Genomic DNA, 14,462 nt, shown 5'->3' with positions numbered 1-14,462 from the left:
ACAAGACGAACTGGCAACAGACAAACAGAGAAAACAGGTATAAATTCACAGGGGATAATGAGGAAGATGTACGACACCTGGAGGGGGGTGGAGACAAGCACAGAGACAGGTGAAACAGATCAGGTTGTGACACCATCCCTGTTTTAGTTGTTTTTCTTCTATTTGTTGCCCAATGAACAGCTCTGGTAGCTGGGCAAAAACACTGTGGATCTTCGGGAAATGAAGTACACAAAGTATGAATGAGGACAGAGAGAGGGGGCTAAAATCAGGGTCCTGCGGGTGGTGAGTAGAAGAGCCAGAGCAGAAAAGAAACATGCAATCACTACACAAGGGGGGACCCAGTTCAAACAAGCAACATGCAATTAGAAAGGGTTACAGGATGGAGGTCTGTACAATTAAATAGTCCATTTCCCATTTCACAGGATATAATTGACTCCCAGAGTGATTGTGTGCTATTCAGCTGATGTTGCTCTAAAAAAAGAGACAAAATTAAGCTTTTTGGATAACGTGGAGCCAGGTGCTCATTTTCATTCCATCATATCCCACTGTCTAGAAACAGCTGTAAACCACTGTTACGTGGTGAGCTTGGTCATGCTAATTAGGATACACCGTATGAATATTTAAATGGATATTTTGAAATGGAAAATGAAAATGAAAGTTCAGGTAGTCCTTCCCTGTTTCAGTCTGCTTTCTTCTGTTTGGTGCCTAATGAACATGACTGTATTCTTCCGTTTTAGTGCCTAATGAACACGACCCTGGAGTTCAGAAGTTAATTGGCCTCTTTTCTCTCTAAAAAGAATGAGGGGTGTTTCCCTCGCTTTTCTTTCTCCCTAAAACTGGAACTATGTTGCTCTGTGTAATATCCACACGCTCACCATCTTTACCATAATTGCCCCTCTCTCCCTTTATTTTCCTGCTCTTCTTTCCAATCTTTTTAACCTTCGACATTTTCTGCATTCTTTTATCTATTTTTCTCAGCACTGTATATTCAGTATACATCAGTATACATTCAGTATACATATACATTAAGCATTCTTCTTACATCTTAACTAAAAACAGTTTTGAATGAGCATTATCAGAATGAGCAATGTCAGAGTCCAGAATATAAATATATATACAGGGTATATACACACCTACTCATTCAAGGGTTTTCCTTTATTTTTAAAACTATTTTCTACATTGTAGAATAATAGTGAAGACATCAAAACTGTGAAATAACACATGTGGAATCATGTAGTAACCAAAAAAGTGTTAAACAAATCAAAATATATTTTATATTTGAGATTCTTCAAAGTAGCCACTCTTTGCCTTGATGACTGCTTTGCACACTCTTGGCATTCTCTCAACCAGCGTCATGAGGTAGTCATTTGGAATGCATTTCAATTAACAGGTGTGCCTTGTTAAAAGTTAATTTGTGGAATTTCTTTATTTCTTAATGAGTTTGAGCCAATCAGTGGTGTTGTGACAAGATAGGGGTGGGATACAGAAGATAACCCTATTTGGTAAAAGACCAAGTCCATATTATGGTAAGAACTGCTCAAATAAACAAAGCAAAACGACAGTCAAATATTACTATAGGAACTTTGAAAGTTCTTTGAAACTTTGAAAGTGCTTTGCTGGTGACACTGTCAGTGATTTATTTAGAATTCAAGGCACACTTATCCAGCATGGCTACCACAGCATTCTGCTGCAATATACCATCCCATCTCGTTTGAGCTTAGTGTGACTATAGTGTGACTACAATTTGTTTTTCAACAGGATAATGATTCCATGTGTTATTTCATCGTTTTGATGTTTTCACTATTATTCTACAATGTAGAAAATAGTAAAAATAAAGAAAAACCTTGAATGAGTAGGTGTGTCCAAACCTTTGACTGGTACTGTATGTGAAGGATGTACGGTGCCTTGCGAAAGTATTCGCCCCCCTTGAACTTTGCGACCTTTTGCCACATTTCAGGCTTCAAACATAAAGATATAAAACTGTATTTTTTTGTGAAGAATCAACAACAAGTGGGACACAATCATGAAGTGGAACGACATTTATTGGATATTTCAAACTTTTTTAACAAATCAAAAACTGAAAAATTGGGCGTGCAAAATTATTCAGCCCCCTTAAGTTAATACTTTGTAGCGCCACCTTTTGCTGCGATTACAGCTGTAAGTCGCTTGGGGTATGTCTCTATCAGTTTTGCACATCGAGAGACTGACATTTTTTCCCATTCCTCCTTGCAAAACAGCTCGAGCTCAGTGAGATTGGATGGAGAGCATTTGTGAACAGCAGTTTTCAGTTCTTTCCACAGATTCTCGATTGGATTCAGGTCTGGACTTTGACTTGGCCATTCTAACACCTGGATATGTTTATTTTTTAACCATTCCATTGTAGATTTTGCTGTATGTTTTGGATCATTGTCTTGTTGGAAGACAAATCTCCGTCCCAGTCTCAGGTCTTCTGCAGACTCCATCAGGTTTTCTTCCAGAATGGTCCTGTATTTGGCTCCATCCATCTTCCCATCAATTTTAACCATCTTCCCTGTCCCTGCTGAAGAAAAGCAGGCCCAAACCATGATGCTGCCACCACCATGTTTGACAGTGGGGATGGTGTGTTCAGCTGTGTTGTTTTTACGCCAAACATAACGTTTTGCATTGTTGCCAAAAAGTTCAATTTTGGTTTCATCTGACCAGAGCACCTTCTTCCACATGTTTGGTGTGTCTCCCAGGTGGCTTGTGGCAAACTTTAAACAACACTTTTTATGGATATCTTTAAGAAATGGCTTTCTTCTTGCCACTCTTCCATAAAGGCCAGATTTGTGCAATATACGACTGATTGTTGTCCTATGGACAGAGTCTCCCACCTCAGCTGTAGATCTCTGCAGTTCATCCAGAGTGATCATGGGCCTCTTGGCTGCATCTCTGATCAGTCTTCTCCTTGTATGAGCTGAAAGTTTAGAGGGACGGCCAGGTCTTGGTAGATTTGCAGTGGTCTGATACTCCTTCCATTTCAATATTATCGCTTGCACAGTGCTCCTTGGGATGTTTAAAGCTTGGGAAATCTTTTTGTATCCAAATCTGGCTTTAAACTTCTTTACAACAGTATCTCGGACCTGCCTGGTGTGTTCCTTGTTCTTCATGATGCTCTCTGCGCTTTTAACGGACCTCTGAGACTATCACAGTGCAAGTGCATTTATACGGAGACTTGATTACACACAGGTGGATTGTATTTATCATCATTAGTCATTTAGGTCAACATTGGATCATTCAGAGATCCTCACTGAACTTCTGGAGAGAGTTTGCTGCACTGAAAGTAAAGGGGCTGAATAATTTTGCACGCCCAATTTTTCAGTTTTTGATTTGTTAAAAAAGTTTGAAATATCCAATAAATGTCGTTCCACTTCATGATTGTGTCCCACTTGTTGTTGATTCTTCACAAAAAAATACAGTTTTATATCTTTATGTTTGAAGCCTGAAATGTGGCAAAAGGTCGCAAAGTTCAAGGGGGCCGAATACTTTCGCAAGGCACTGTATATAGACAGCAGTGGAGGATCCTCAGAGGAGGAAGGGGAGACTATCCTCCACAGTGAATTTCATGAAAATAAAATTGTAAAACATTAAAAAATATATATCCTTTTTTAATATAAAACTATAGTAAATAGATTCACTTCACCAAATAATTGATTAAAACACCCTGTTGTGCAATGTATGTCTACAGTAGCCTCAACTTCCGGAGGACATCCTCCAACCTATCAGAGCTCTTTCAGCATGAACTGACATGTTGTCCACCCAATCAAAGAATCAGATAATTAATCTAGTACTGAAAGCATAAGCTACAGCTAGCTAGCACTGCAGTGCATAAAATGTGGTGAGTAGATGAGAGAGCGAGAAAGACAGTTGTTGAACAGTTTTGAACAAATTCATTTCTTCCAATATGAAGTAGAAGCAAGAGAGAGTTCGACTTACTTAGCTAGCAAATGCAGCTAACTAACTTACTAGTTAACTACTAGTTTAACTAGGTAACTTACTAGTTTAACACCCTGCTCAAACAGTGGGCTGCTGTGTTAGCTAGCCGGCTATGACTATCCAACACAACACTGGAACTCTTCCAAGTCAAGGTAAGCATTAGGTTTGACGGATGTATTTTTGCCACTGGGGCCAGCCGGTGTACGTGCTAAACTGCTTACTGACTGTACACTGTAATGTTACAGTAGTGGGTTTATTAACGCGCTAGTTCTATTAGCTATGTTGACTGTGATGTTACTTTAGCTAATATATTGACAACGATGTAGCCTGTGTGTAATGGTTATGTGTGTAATGGTTTGGCTTGGAAAGTTTTTTTGCCTACAGCTGATGTGTTGTGCATTGAAGTCCACAAGCAAAGGGAAAAGGTGAGAGGAGGAGAGCGCATAGATGCGAGAAGCAATACAATGTGGCTGCTATGAAAATGAACTGTATTTACGCATGATCAGAGGTGTGTTCATTCCGTTGATTCTGTTGGAAAAAAAATCTTAAACGGAAGCAAATGGAACGAAACAGGGATAGCCATACCTGAATTTGTCTAATAGAAACTCTCGTTTGCAACTGTTGGTCTAATGATTACACCCTAGATCAGCTAGATGCAGGCCAAAAAAATTGTCTCTCGACCTGTGTGCACCTACATTGTAAACTTTTCTTCATAGGGTAGGTTGTAGCAACCTCATGATGGGTATGGAAAAAATTGCAGTATCATGTAGTAGCCTAAACCTATCGCTGTTACATTGAACTGGGTGAATGGAATATGAATGACAGTCATCCAATATATTGTAATAGAAATAAGGCCATGCTCATGAATATTTTTTTTTGAATACCTTAAACGGCACCAATTGCCACTGGCTTGGGTATGGACAGTATATGAAAAGGTGTGTACAGGAGTAGCTATATAGGATGAGCAATGATTAAAATAGTATGTACGTAGGAAGTGAGTAAAACAGTATGTAAACATTTTTAAATTTACCAGTGTTCAATGACTCTATGTACATAGGTTAGCAGTCACTAAGGTGCGGAGTAGAGAAACGGGTGTTAGCCGGCTAGTGACAGTGTCTAAGGTTCAGGGCAGGGTACTGTGTGGAGGCCGGCTAGTGATGACTGTTCAACAGTCTGATGGCCTGGAGATTGAAGCTGTTTATCAGTCTCTCGGTCCCAGCTTTGATGCACCTATACTGTCTCCGCTTTCTAGTTGGTAGTAGGGTGAACAGGCCGTGGCTTGGGTGGCTGAGGTCCTTGATGATCTTCTTGGCCTGCCTGTGACACAAGGTGCTGTAGATGTCCTGGAGGGCAGGCAGTGTGCCCCCAATGATGCGTTGGGCTGACCGCAACACCCTCTGGACAGCCCTGGAGTTTCGGGCAGTGCAGTTTCCATACCAGGCGGTGATACAGCCTGAGAGAATGCTCTCGATGGTGCATCTGTAGAAATTTGTGAGGGTCTTAGGGGCCAAGCCGAATTCCTGCAGTGGAACTTGAAGCTTTTGACCCTCTCCACTGCAGTCCTGTCGATGTGGATGATGGTGTGCTCTCTCTGCTATCTCATGTGGTCCACGGTCGGCTCCTTTATTTTGTTGAGGGAAAGGTTATTTTCCTGGCACCACTCCGCCAGGGTTCTCACCTTCTCCCTGTAGGCTGTCTCCTTGTTTTTGGTAATCAGGTCTACCACGGTTGTGTCGTCAGCAAACTTCATGTTTGAGTCTGCCCCTGTGCTGAGGATCAGCATGGCAGAGGTGTTGTTGCCGGCCTTCACCACCTGCAGTCAGCCCATCAGGGAGTTTAGGACCCAGTTTCACAGGGGGGATTCAAACTCAGATGGATGTCCAGGTGGGATAGGACAGTATGCAGTGCATTGGAGATTGCGTCATCTGTGGATCTGTTGGGGCAGTATTGCAAATTGTAGTGGGTCTACGGTGTCGGGTAAGTGGAGATGATATGATCCTTAACTACCCTCTCAGAGCACTTTATGATGACAGAAGTTAGAGCAACAGAGTGATAGTCATTTAGTTAATTTACCTTCGCTTTCTTGTGTACATGAACAATGGTGGTCATCTTGACGCAAGTGGGGACAGCAGACTGGCATAGGGAGGGATTGAATATATCCATACACCCTCCGGCCAGCTGGTCTGCACATGCTCTAAGGATGCGGCTTGGAATACCGTTTGGGCCAGCAGCCTTGTGAGGTTTAACACGCTTTAATGTCTTACTCATGTCTGCCACCGTGATTGGAAGCACACAGTCCTCGTGAGCGGTGGGGGACCACGTCTGTGTTGTTATCCTCAAAGCAGGTGATGGTGTTTAGCTTGTTTGTGAACGGGGCATCGGTGTCCACCACGTGGCTGGCTATCCCTTTATGATCTGTGATTGTCTGGAGTCCCTACCACATGCACCTCATGTCTGAGTCGTTGAATTTCGACTCCACTTTGTCCCTGTACTGTCATTTTGCCTCTTTGATTGGCTTACGGAGGTCATAGCTGGTCTGTGTGTACACATCCATATTCCTAGTCACCTTGCCGGGGTTAAGTGTGGTGGTTTGCGCTTTCAGTTTCATCCTCTAACCACTGATGAACCCAGTCACCGAGTCAGTGTATTCTCAGAGGCAACCCAGAACATTTCCCAGTGCAGGTGATCAAAACAGTCTTGAAGAATAGATTCCGATTGGTCAGACCAACGTTGAACAGACCTTACCACAGGTGCTTTCTGTTTACATTTCTGCCTTTAGCGGGGAGGAGTAGGATGGAGGTGTGATCTGATTTGCTGAAGGGAGGACTTGTAGCCATCCTGGAAGGGAGAGCAACAATGATCAAGCGTGTTCTCGCCACACATAACACAGGAGAAGTGTTGAGAGAATTTCGGGAGTGTTTTACTCAGATTTCCTTTATTAAAGTCCACAGATTAATGTGGCCTCAGAATATGCGGTTTCCAGCTTTCACAATGTCTAGTGTAGTACCTTGAGAGCTGTCGGGGTGTCGGCTTGGGGGGGGGGGGGGGGGGGATATACACTGCAGTGAAAATGACCAAATAAAATTAACTCAGGAGGTAATTCGGTTGGCATTTGATGGTGTAGTATTCTAAATCGAGAGAACAAGAGGACTGGAGTTCCTGTACGTTACCACAATAGCACCATGAGTTGTTAATCATGAGACATACCCTTCCACCTCTGTTCTTTTTTCCCTGTGCTCATGATGAACTGAGAACCCCGCTGGCGGTATGAATGGGGGCAATATTTCCGGAGAGAGCCATGTATCCGAAAACAGAACACGTTACAGTCCCTTGTCTCTCTGAAAGGAGATCCTCACCCTGAGCTTGTCTACTTTGTTGTCCAGGGACTGAACGTTATTTACTTGGAAGCGGTGGATGGTTTGCTCGACACCTGAGCCAGACTAGGACCCCTCTTCTACGTCTATGTTTTGGTGTAGCACCCAGGATGAATGGGGAAGTCCAAAACAAAGGATCCAGGTCAGGGAAGTCATATTTCTGGTCTAATTGTTGGTGAGTGACTGCCAATCGAATGTCCAAAAGTTATTTTCGGCTGTAGGTAATAATACAAAAAGCATTCTGAATGAAATATTGTCCCCCAAAACATATATACTGCAAAGATTGCTAGGAGCTAGAAACTGGGCGACTGTGTCTGTCGGTGCCATCTTGTCTTTTGTCTCTGACCCCAAAATATCACTCTTTTCCTGGTGAATTATTATCCTGTCTTCTACGAGACCCTGCCAATCTATTAATCTATCTTGCCATTTGACTGTCTTTTTTTTCTTCCCCCTGGCTCTGTTAAAGGTTGGCTGCCTCCTCTCTCTCTCTCTAGCGCTTTCTCTCTCCATCTGTCAGTCAGTCTTTGTGTGCAAATCCCACTTCTTTCTCTCACAGACTGCATTATTCAATTTCGACGCCACTTGTTTCACAGCTGGCAGGAGAGGGACGGAATATGCATTCTCCTCTGTGTAGACCATGGTGCTAATCATCCACAACCCCCCCCCCCCCTATTTCTATTTCACTTCCATTTCTCTTCCTCACCATTAGTGCCTGTGATGAGGACAAATCCTCACTTGAACATTTGAACATTGCCCCATATTTACAGTTGACTTCTTTGGGATTATTTTCACAACTCTTAGTACAAAACTCTGAAATGGTCACACTTGTAACGCAGCCAGTCTTTCATTCAAAACCTGTCATTGTGAAATGTATTGAGCACATAGGTTTAAATTAATCACCGAAACACAACATGATATCTTTTCAATTTAGTAATTTTAACTAGTTAATCCAATAGCAAACAATGCAAGATACGTGTGGCAAGCTCATGGGGATGGCGATCGTACACCTTCCTACTCTATGATGAAAATAATATCCTCAATAGGGTTGAGGAAAGGAGACTATGGGGGCAGGTATTGGGTCACAAATCGTGGATGGGCCTGAAACTATTATTAACTGCATAGTCACTTGAATTACTCTACCTACATGTACATATTACCTCAATTACATTGACACCGGTGCCCCCTCACATTGACATTGACTCTGTACTGGTACTCCCTGTATATAGCCCCACTATTGTTATTTACTGCTGCTCTTTAATTATTTGTTATTCTTATCGCTGACTTTTGTTTTCTAGGTATTTTCTTAAAACTGCATTGTTGGTTAAGGGCTTGTAAGTAAGCATTTGATTTGATTTGAACCACCACTGCATGGGGGGGACCTGACATAGTCCTACATAACGACACAGATTACCCCTTCACCTTGTCGGGCCTGCTCAACTTCATTGAGAAGCACAATGAGGTGTGCAGCGTTGTAGGATCCAAGTAATGGCCTACTTTCTACCACACATCTTCAGAGATAGCTGCGCACATGGAGATGTTTCCCCCACGCTGTCCAAGCACTTGGACGGTCGCCCGTTAGCTGATGAGTTTTGGCCAGGTTGAAGCCTGGGTCATCAACAAAGATATACTTGTGATGGTTCGCAGCAGCATCAAGCATCATCACCCTCTAAAAATATTTTTTGGTTAGTTAAAAAAAAAAAAAATCTTTATACTTTTTAACCTTTTTTTCTCCCCAATTGGTAGTTACAGTCTTGTCCCATTGCTGCAACTCCCGTACGGACTCGGGAGAGGCAAAGGTGGAGTGCTGTACATCCTCCGAAACACGACCCTGCCAAGCCACACAGCTCACTTAACCCTGAAGCCTGCCACACGAATGTGTCGGAGGAAACACCGTACAACTGGCGATCAAAATCAGCATGCATGCACCCGGCCATCCACCAGGAGTCGCTAGAGCATGATGGGACAAGGACATCCCGGCCGGCCCAACCCTCCCGTAACCCATACGACGCTGGGCAAATTGTGTGCCTGCCTGGGATCGAACTCGGGTCTGTAGTGACACCTGTGATGCAGTGCCTTAGACCTTTGCGTCAGTGCCTTAGACCTTTGCGTCACTCGGGAGGCCTGATAGTTAGTGATTTTTACGGTAGTGTCTAGTAACTGAGTGTTTGTATCTGAATTGGTTTTGGCTGAAGAGGTAATTGTATGCCCCTCCCACTAAATTAGATAATGAGCTACACCTGTTTAAATGTTTGTCGTCGAGTACCAGTGTGGGAGAGAGGTAAGCAAGGATAGACCAGTGAAGATGATTATTTTATTCTTGGTCTTAATCTTTTAGTCTTTGTTTTTACCATTTTAACTCTTTGCTATTTTGAAGCCTGTTTTTGTGTTTGTATATTTATTGGAAATAAATCTCCAAATTTAGAAGAAACTGTTCCAGTTATTTTAGTAAACCCTTTTTTATGTGAAGGGCATCTGCCGGCCCTCTCACAGCGTCACATATGTGTGAAGACGAATTGAGGTGTTGCAACCTCCTGGGGAAGCTCAGTGTTTCACACCTGGAAATCAATTTGTCGAGACGAGCGTTTCCATGAAAGGCGCTATTATGATTCACTAATACCCCCGGTGCAGGGGTCGTGGGGTCTGCGCCCGCTCCATACCTCCTCTTAATTGGGTTCTTCGGAAAAGTGTGACTCACCTTACAGAACACAGAGGTTAGTTACGTTTCCGTTGCGATGCCATAATGTTGCAAGAGAATATGCAAATAGCCTTGACTCAAAGATATATATTTTTTATTCACTTGGACATGGTGATTTACTGCAAGAAGGTGAATATATCACATTGTATGGAAATCTTTGGTTGCGGCTCACTGAAGCCAACAGGATTGGATTGTCACAGGATTGAAATATTTATGAGTGCATCCAAGGGGCAACATGATTCTCCATTTTGATGTATTTTTAAATTGAATGAATCTGTAGTGACAGAAGATACTTTTAAATATACTCAACCTGAGTAGGCCTGTTGGTCTGGTTCTCTAAGTGGAACATTGTACCAAAATACAAACTGTCTTAAATGCAGTTCCCATAGAGATGTGGACCCAATTTCATTTGAAATGTCACCAAAGGACCAACATCCTTTTGTCAGTGTCATACACTTGTCCTCTATTCTCTGGGTTCTGACAAATGTGGCCCCTGGGGCCTGTCTCCTTCCCCATGCCATGGGCTTCAGCTTCTCTAGTAACACCTCTGCTCCAACTGCAAATGGAGGCAATCTGTTGCCTGGGCAACACACTTCCCTCCTGGCTTCTGCCATGCAAATCCATCTGAAGAAAGGACACAGAGTCAAGGAAGCCAATGCAGCCACTGTGCAGTGTCTTGTGAGAGGGACAGTTTAAAAATATATATATACCGGTATATTACAGAAACATTACAGAAGGACTCTTGACAATAGAGGCCTTGGGTCTGTATCCCGTTTTTATCCCTCCCCACCTCTCCCCATAGGTGGTCAATTGAGTAAAGGAATACTTTTTTACCACAACTCCATTACTTCCTCTTTTAGACTCACACCCTCACACAGGAACAAAGTTTACCTCTTGAAACATTTCCGCAACCTAAAAATGTACTGTACTTTTATCTTAAATTTCAAACGGAATTAAAAGAAGAAAAAAACAGCCTATAAAGCTCCAAATAATAAATAAAAAAAGACTAACCTGTGTTAAATTAAATGTCGGAGTGCTCCTGTGTACCCAGAGGACCCTAACGTGGGCATTTTCTCCTCTCTGGCCTAATGCACTCTCTCACCTAATGGAAGGGAAGCAGAACAGATGGGACACAAATTGCACTTTCATACACCTTGAGGTTCAAGGCAATTTCCCCTCTTCCCCTGTGAAGTTCTCGGATTGCCTCTCCAGCCCTTTTGAGCTGTGCACTCTTCAAACGGGGTTTGGTTTGTTCTCTGCCCAAGCATACGTGCACACACACGCCTCCTCCAAAAGTACTCGTTCACACCCGACATTAGTTTTTACAGTCACTGTCCATTTGGCGTGACCACACAACAATGTGTCCATGATTGTATAGTTGGGTGTTGGGTGCTAACCACACCTCGCCACTCTAAAGTGACCAATCCCATACATGTTGGCGTCCCAATAGCACTGCTTTTGTATGACACTCGGGCAGATTATTACAGCTAGGAAAGGCCGATGTGTTTTTAAGGGGGAACAGCGTTGGAGGTATAATTAAATGGAGGAGATTTGTTTCCTTTGATGTCGCCACTCGTCTATGGTTCAATGGTCCAGGTGCTGGAGGAGCAGAGTGGAGGGAGCTGCTGAGGTAATGAAAGACCTCCAGCAACATTGTTTACTGCTCCATTAACAAACAAACATCAGGGCTCATTTGACTAAAAACTGCTGACAGAGAAGGCAGTGATTAATTGCTATGGCAACCGCCACTGGTTAATAAAGTGCTGGATGCTTTAGGGAAGGGAAAATAAATTAAAAAAATTGAAAGGGGATGGGTTTGTGTGTGCGTGCGCAGGTGAGTGTTTGGGAGGGTGATTTAAAAACGGGGGGGGGGGGAGAAGTGCTCTGTTTTATTTGTGCCCTTTGTCCGATGAAGGGAGGAGTAGGCCTGCTCTGCATACCAATCGAAGGGTTAACCGTGCAACGCAAATTACAACCAATTGTGGCGGTAGTTAGCAATTAGTGGATTAAATGTAATGAGTATGTCGTTGCCACGGCAACGTCGTTTTAGATGATACTTGTCAAAATGAAGAGCACTTGAGAAAAGAGAGACGTTTTAGCTGTTGCAGCCTACATCCATTAGACGTGGGTTTTGCGTCATGTCCATAATCATCAGTTAGGTGATCAGTTAGGTGATGAACATGATTTGTTTTCTAGTTGTAAAGGCTAGTGGGTGGCATGAAATCAGCCATAAGGCAAAGATCCTTCATTGTTAAGATAATTTTATTAAGTACAGCAGATCCTGGTTGCCATCAGAATAGTTTTGATGGCCATGGTCTGTGTGTGTGTGTGTGTGTGTGTGTGTGTGTGTGTGTGTGTGTGTGTGTGTGTGTATATATATACACACACACACACACACACACAGAGAGTATACAAAACATTAGGAACACCTGATCCTTCCATAACATAGACTGACCAGGTGAATACAGGTGAAAGCTATGATCCCTTATTGATGTCACCTGTTAAATCCACTTCAATCAGTGTCGATGAAGGGGAGGAGACAGGTTAATGAATGATTTTAAAGCACTGAGACATGGATTATGGATGTGCCCATTCACCACCTGAAAGGCAAAATACAAAAAAATGTAAATAAATGCCTTTGAACAGGGTATGGTAGTAGGTGCCAGGCGCACCGGTTTGTGTAAAGAACTGCAATGCTGCTGGGTTTTTCACGCTCAACAGTTTCCCATGTGTATCAAGAATGGTCCACCACCCAAAGGACATACAGTCAATTTGACACAACTGTGGGAAGCATTGGAGTCAACATGGGCCAGCATCACTGTGGAATGCTTTTGACACCTTATAGAGTCCATGCTCTGATGAATTGAGGCTGTTCTGAGGGCAACTCAATATTAGGAAGGTGTTCCTAATGTTTTGTCCACTCACTGTATTATGGTGGAATAATGTATTATTATTCCTAAGCATGTTCTGTGACCTAATTATCAATCATTTATTCCATTCCATTCTGCAAGAGTGTGGCTCTGCAAGAGTGTGGCTCTGCAAGAGTGTGGCCTTGTTCTTGGCTCAGACCTATTGTTCTCTTATTGTGTCTTCTTAGTACTTTGTAGACAAAAGCAATATGGCTATAGATAAACGATTACATTTTGAAACCTATTGAAATATATTGTGACGGGGGAGAGAGATAAAAAATAAAATAAATAAAAACGGAGGACACCAAACACCTTTTTGTTTTGCAAATGCAATTTAGTCTGGATATGTGACAGTTTTGCCAGTGCCTTTTTCCTGTTTCTTTATAAAAGTATTTGTGCGACCGGAGCCAGAGTCCAGAGATGATTTATGACAGATTTATGAAGAGAGGCCGAGGGGGGAGAAACAGATTAGGACAAAATCTGGAGAGATAAAGATGAGACGTCTGTCTGCTGCTCAGGGCAACGGGACGAGCCCGAGCCCCCATCTGTATTGGGCTCAAGGAAATGTGCTCAGGGCTCTGACAGACATCAGAAGATCTCAGAGCAGACAACTTGAAAACAGGGATACAGTCAGCATCTTTTATTTTGTTTTATTGGGGTGTGTGTGTGTGTGTGCGACGACGTAGACACAGACATATAATTGCCATATGTCTCATTTTGGAGCAGACTGGATACAAATTACAAGAATAAATGCCCTCTCTTGGGTTCCTTCAGAGCAGTGTTTCCCAACGGTCCTCGAGTACCCTCAACAGTACTACTTGTCAACTAATCATAAAGCACTTGACAAGTTGAATCAGGTTTGTGTGCTGTCGAGAGTACTCAAGGACCAGTGTCGGGAAAAACACTGCTTTAGAGCATGTTTTCTATTCCCAAAATGGGCTAGCTGAACAGGTTATAGTACAGATGCAGCATAACCCTAGAAAACATATTAGTAGGAGGATTTTTTTTGTCATGTTTCATTCTTTCAAGTTCTCTTCAAATAAATTGAGGACCATCCTCTTTTTCACTGGACGGACATCCTGTGGTATGGAATCCACACACTGTAAAGCTCCTAAAGGTGCTTCTGCGGTGAGATCATCTGATAGCAGCTGCGTAGGAGAGGTTTGATCCACTCAGCTGAGCTCATAAAAGAATAGACAGCATGATTTATCCAGTCTGCTGCTACTCTGGCTGCCAGAGGGAAGCAACAGTAGCAACAAAGGAGATAGCATGAGAGAGCCATGGCATGCATGCCAGTGATCTACATTAAAGCAGTCAAAAAGCCTGTTTTTTGGGGGGGGGGAAACGGCCAATACATCCCTGTCTGTGTTTCATCCTGGGGAACGTCGTCTCAACGCTACGTCATCTGCTTCCAGAAAGAAGCCAGAGGGACTTTGTCATCAGGCCACGTTGAAAAGTTTTTGATGTTTTCGTACTGAGAGAAAAAAAAGTAAAATTGTGCTGACGGATCACCATTGATCTGGGCTGATT

Source organism: Oncorhynchus mykiss, chromosome 11 (genome assembly GCF_057628025.1).
Source record: "Oncorhynchus mykiss isolate SJ-2025 chromosome 11, ASM5762802v1, whole genome shotgun sequence".
Classification (NCBI taxonomy): Eukaryota; Metazoa; Chordata; class Actinopteri; order Salmoniformes; family Salmonidae; genus Oncorhynchus; species Oncorhynchus mykiss.
The sequence above is the reverse complement of the archived record's forward strand: the minus strand, read 5'-3'. Positions refer to the sequence as shown.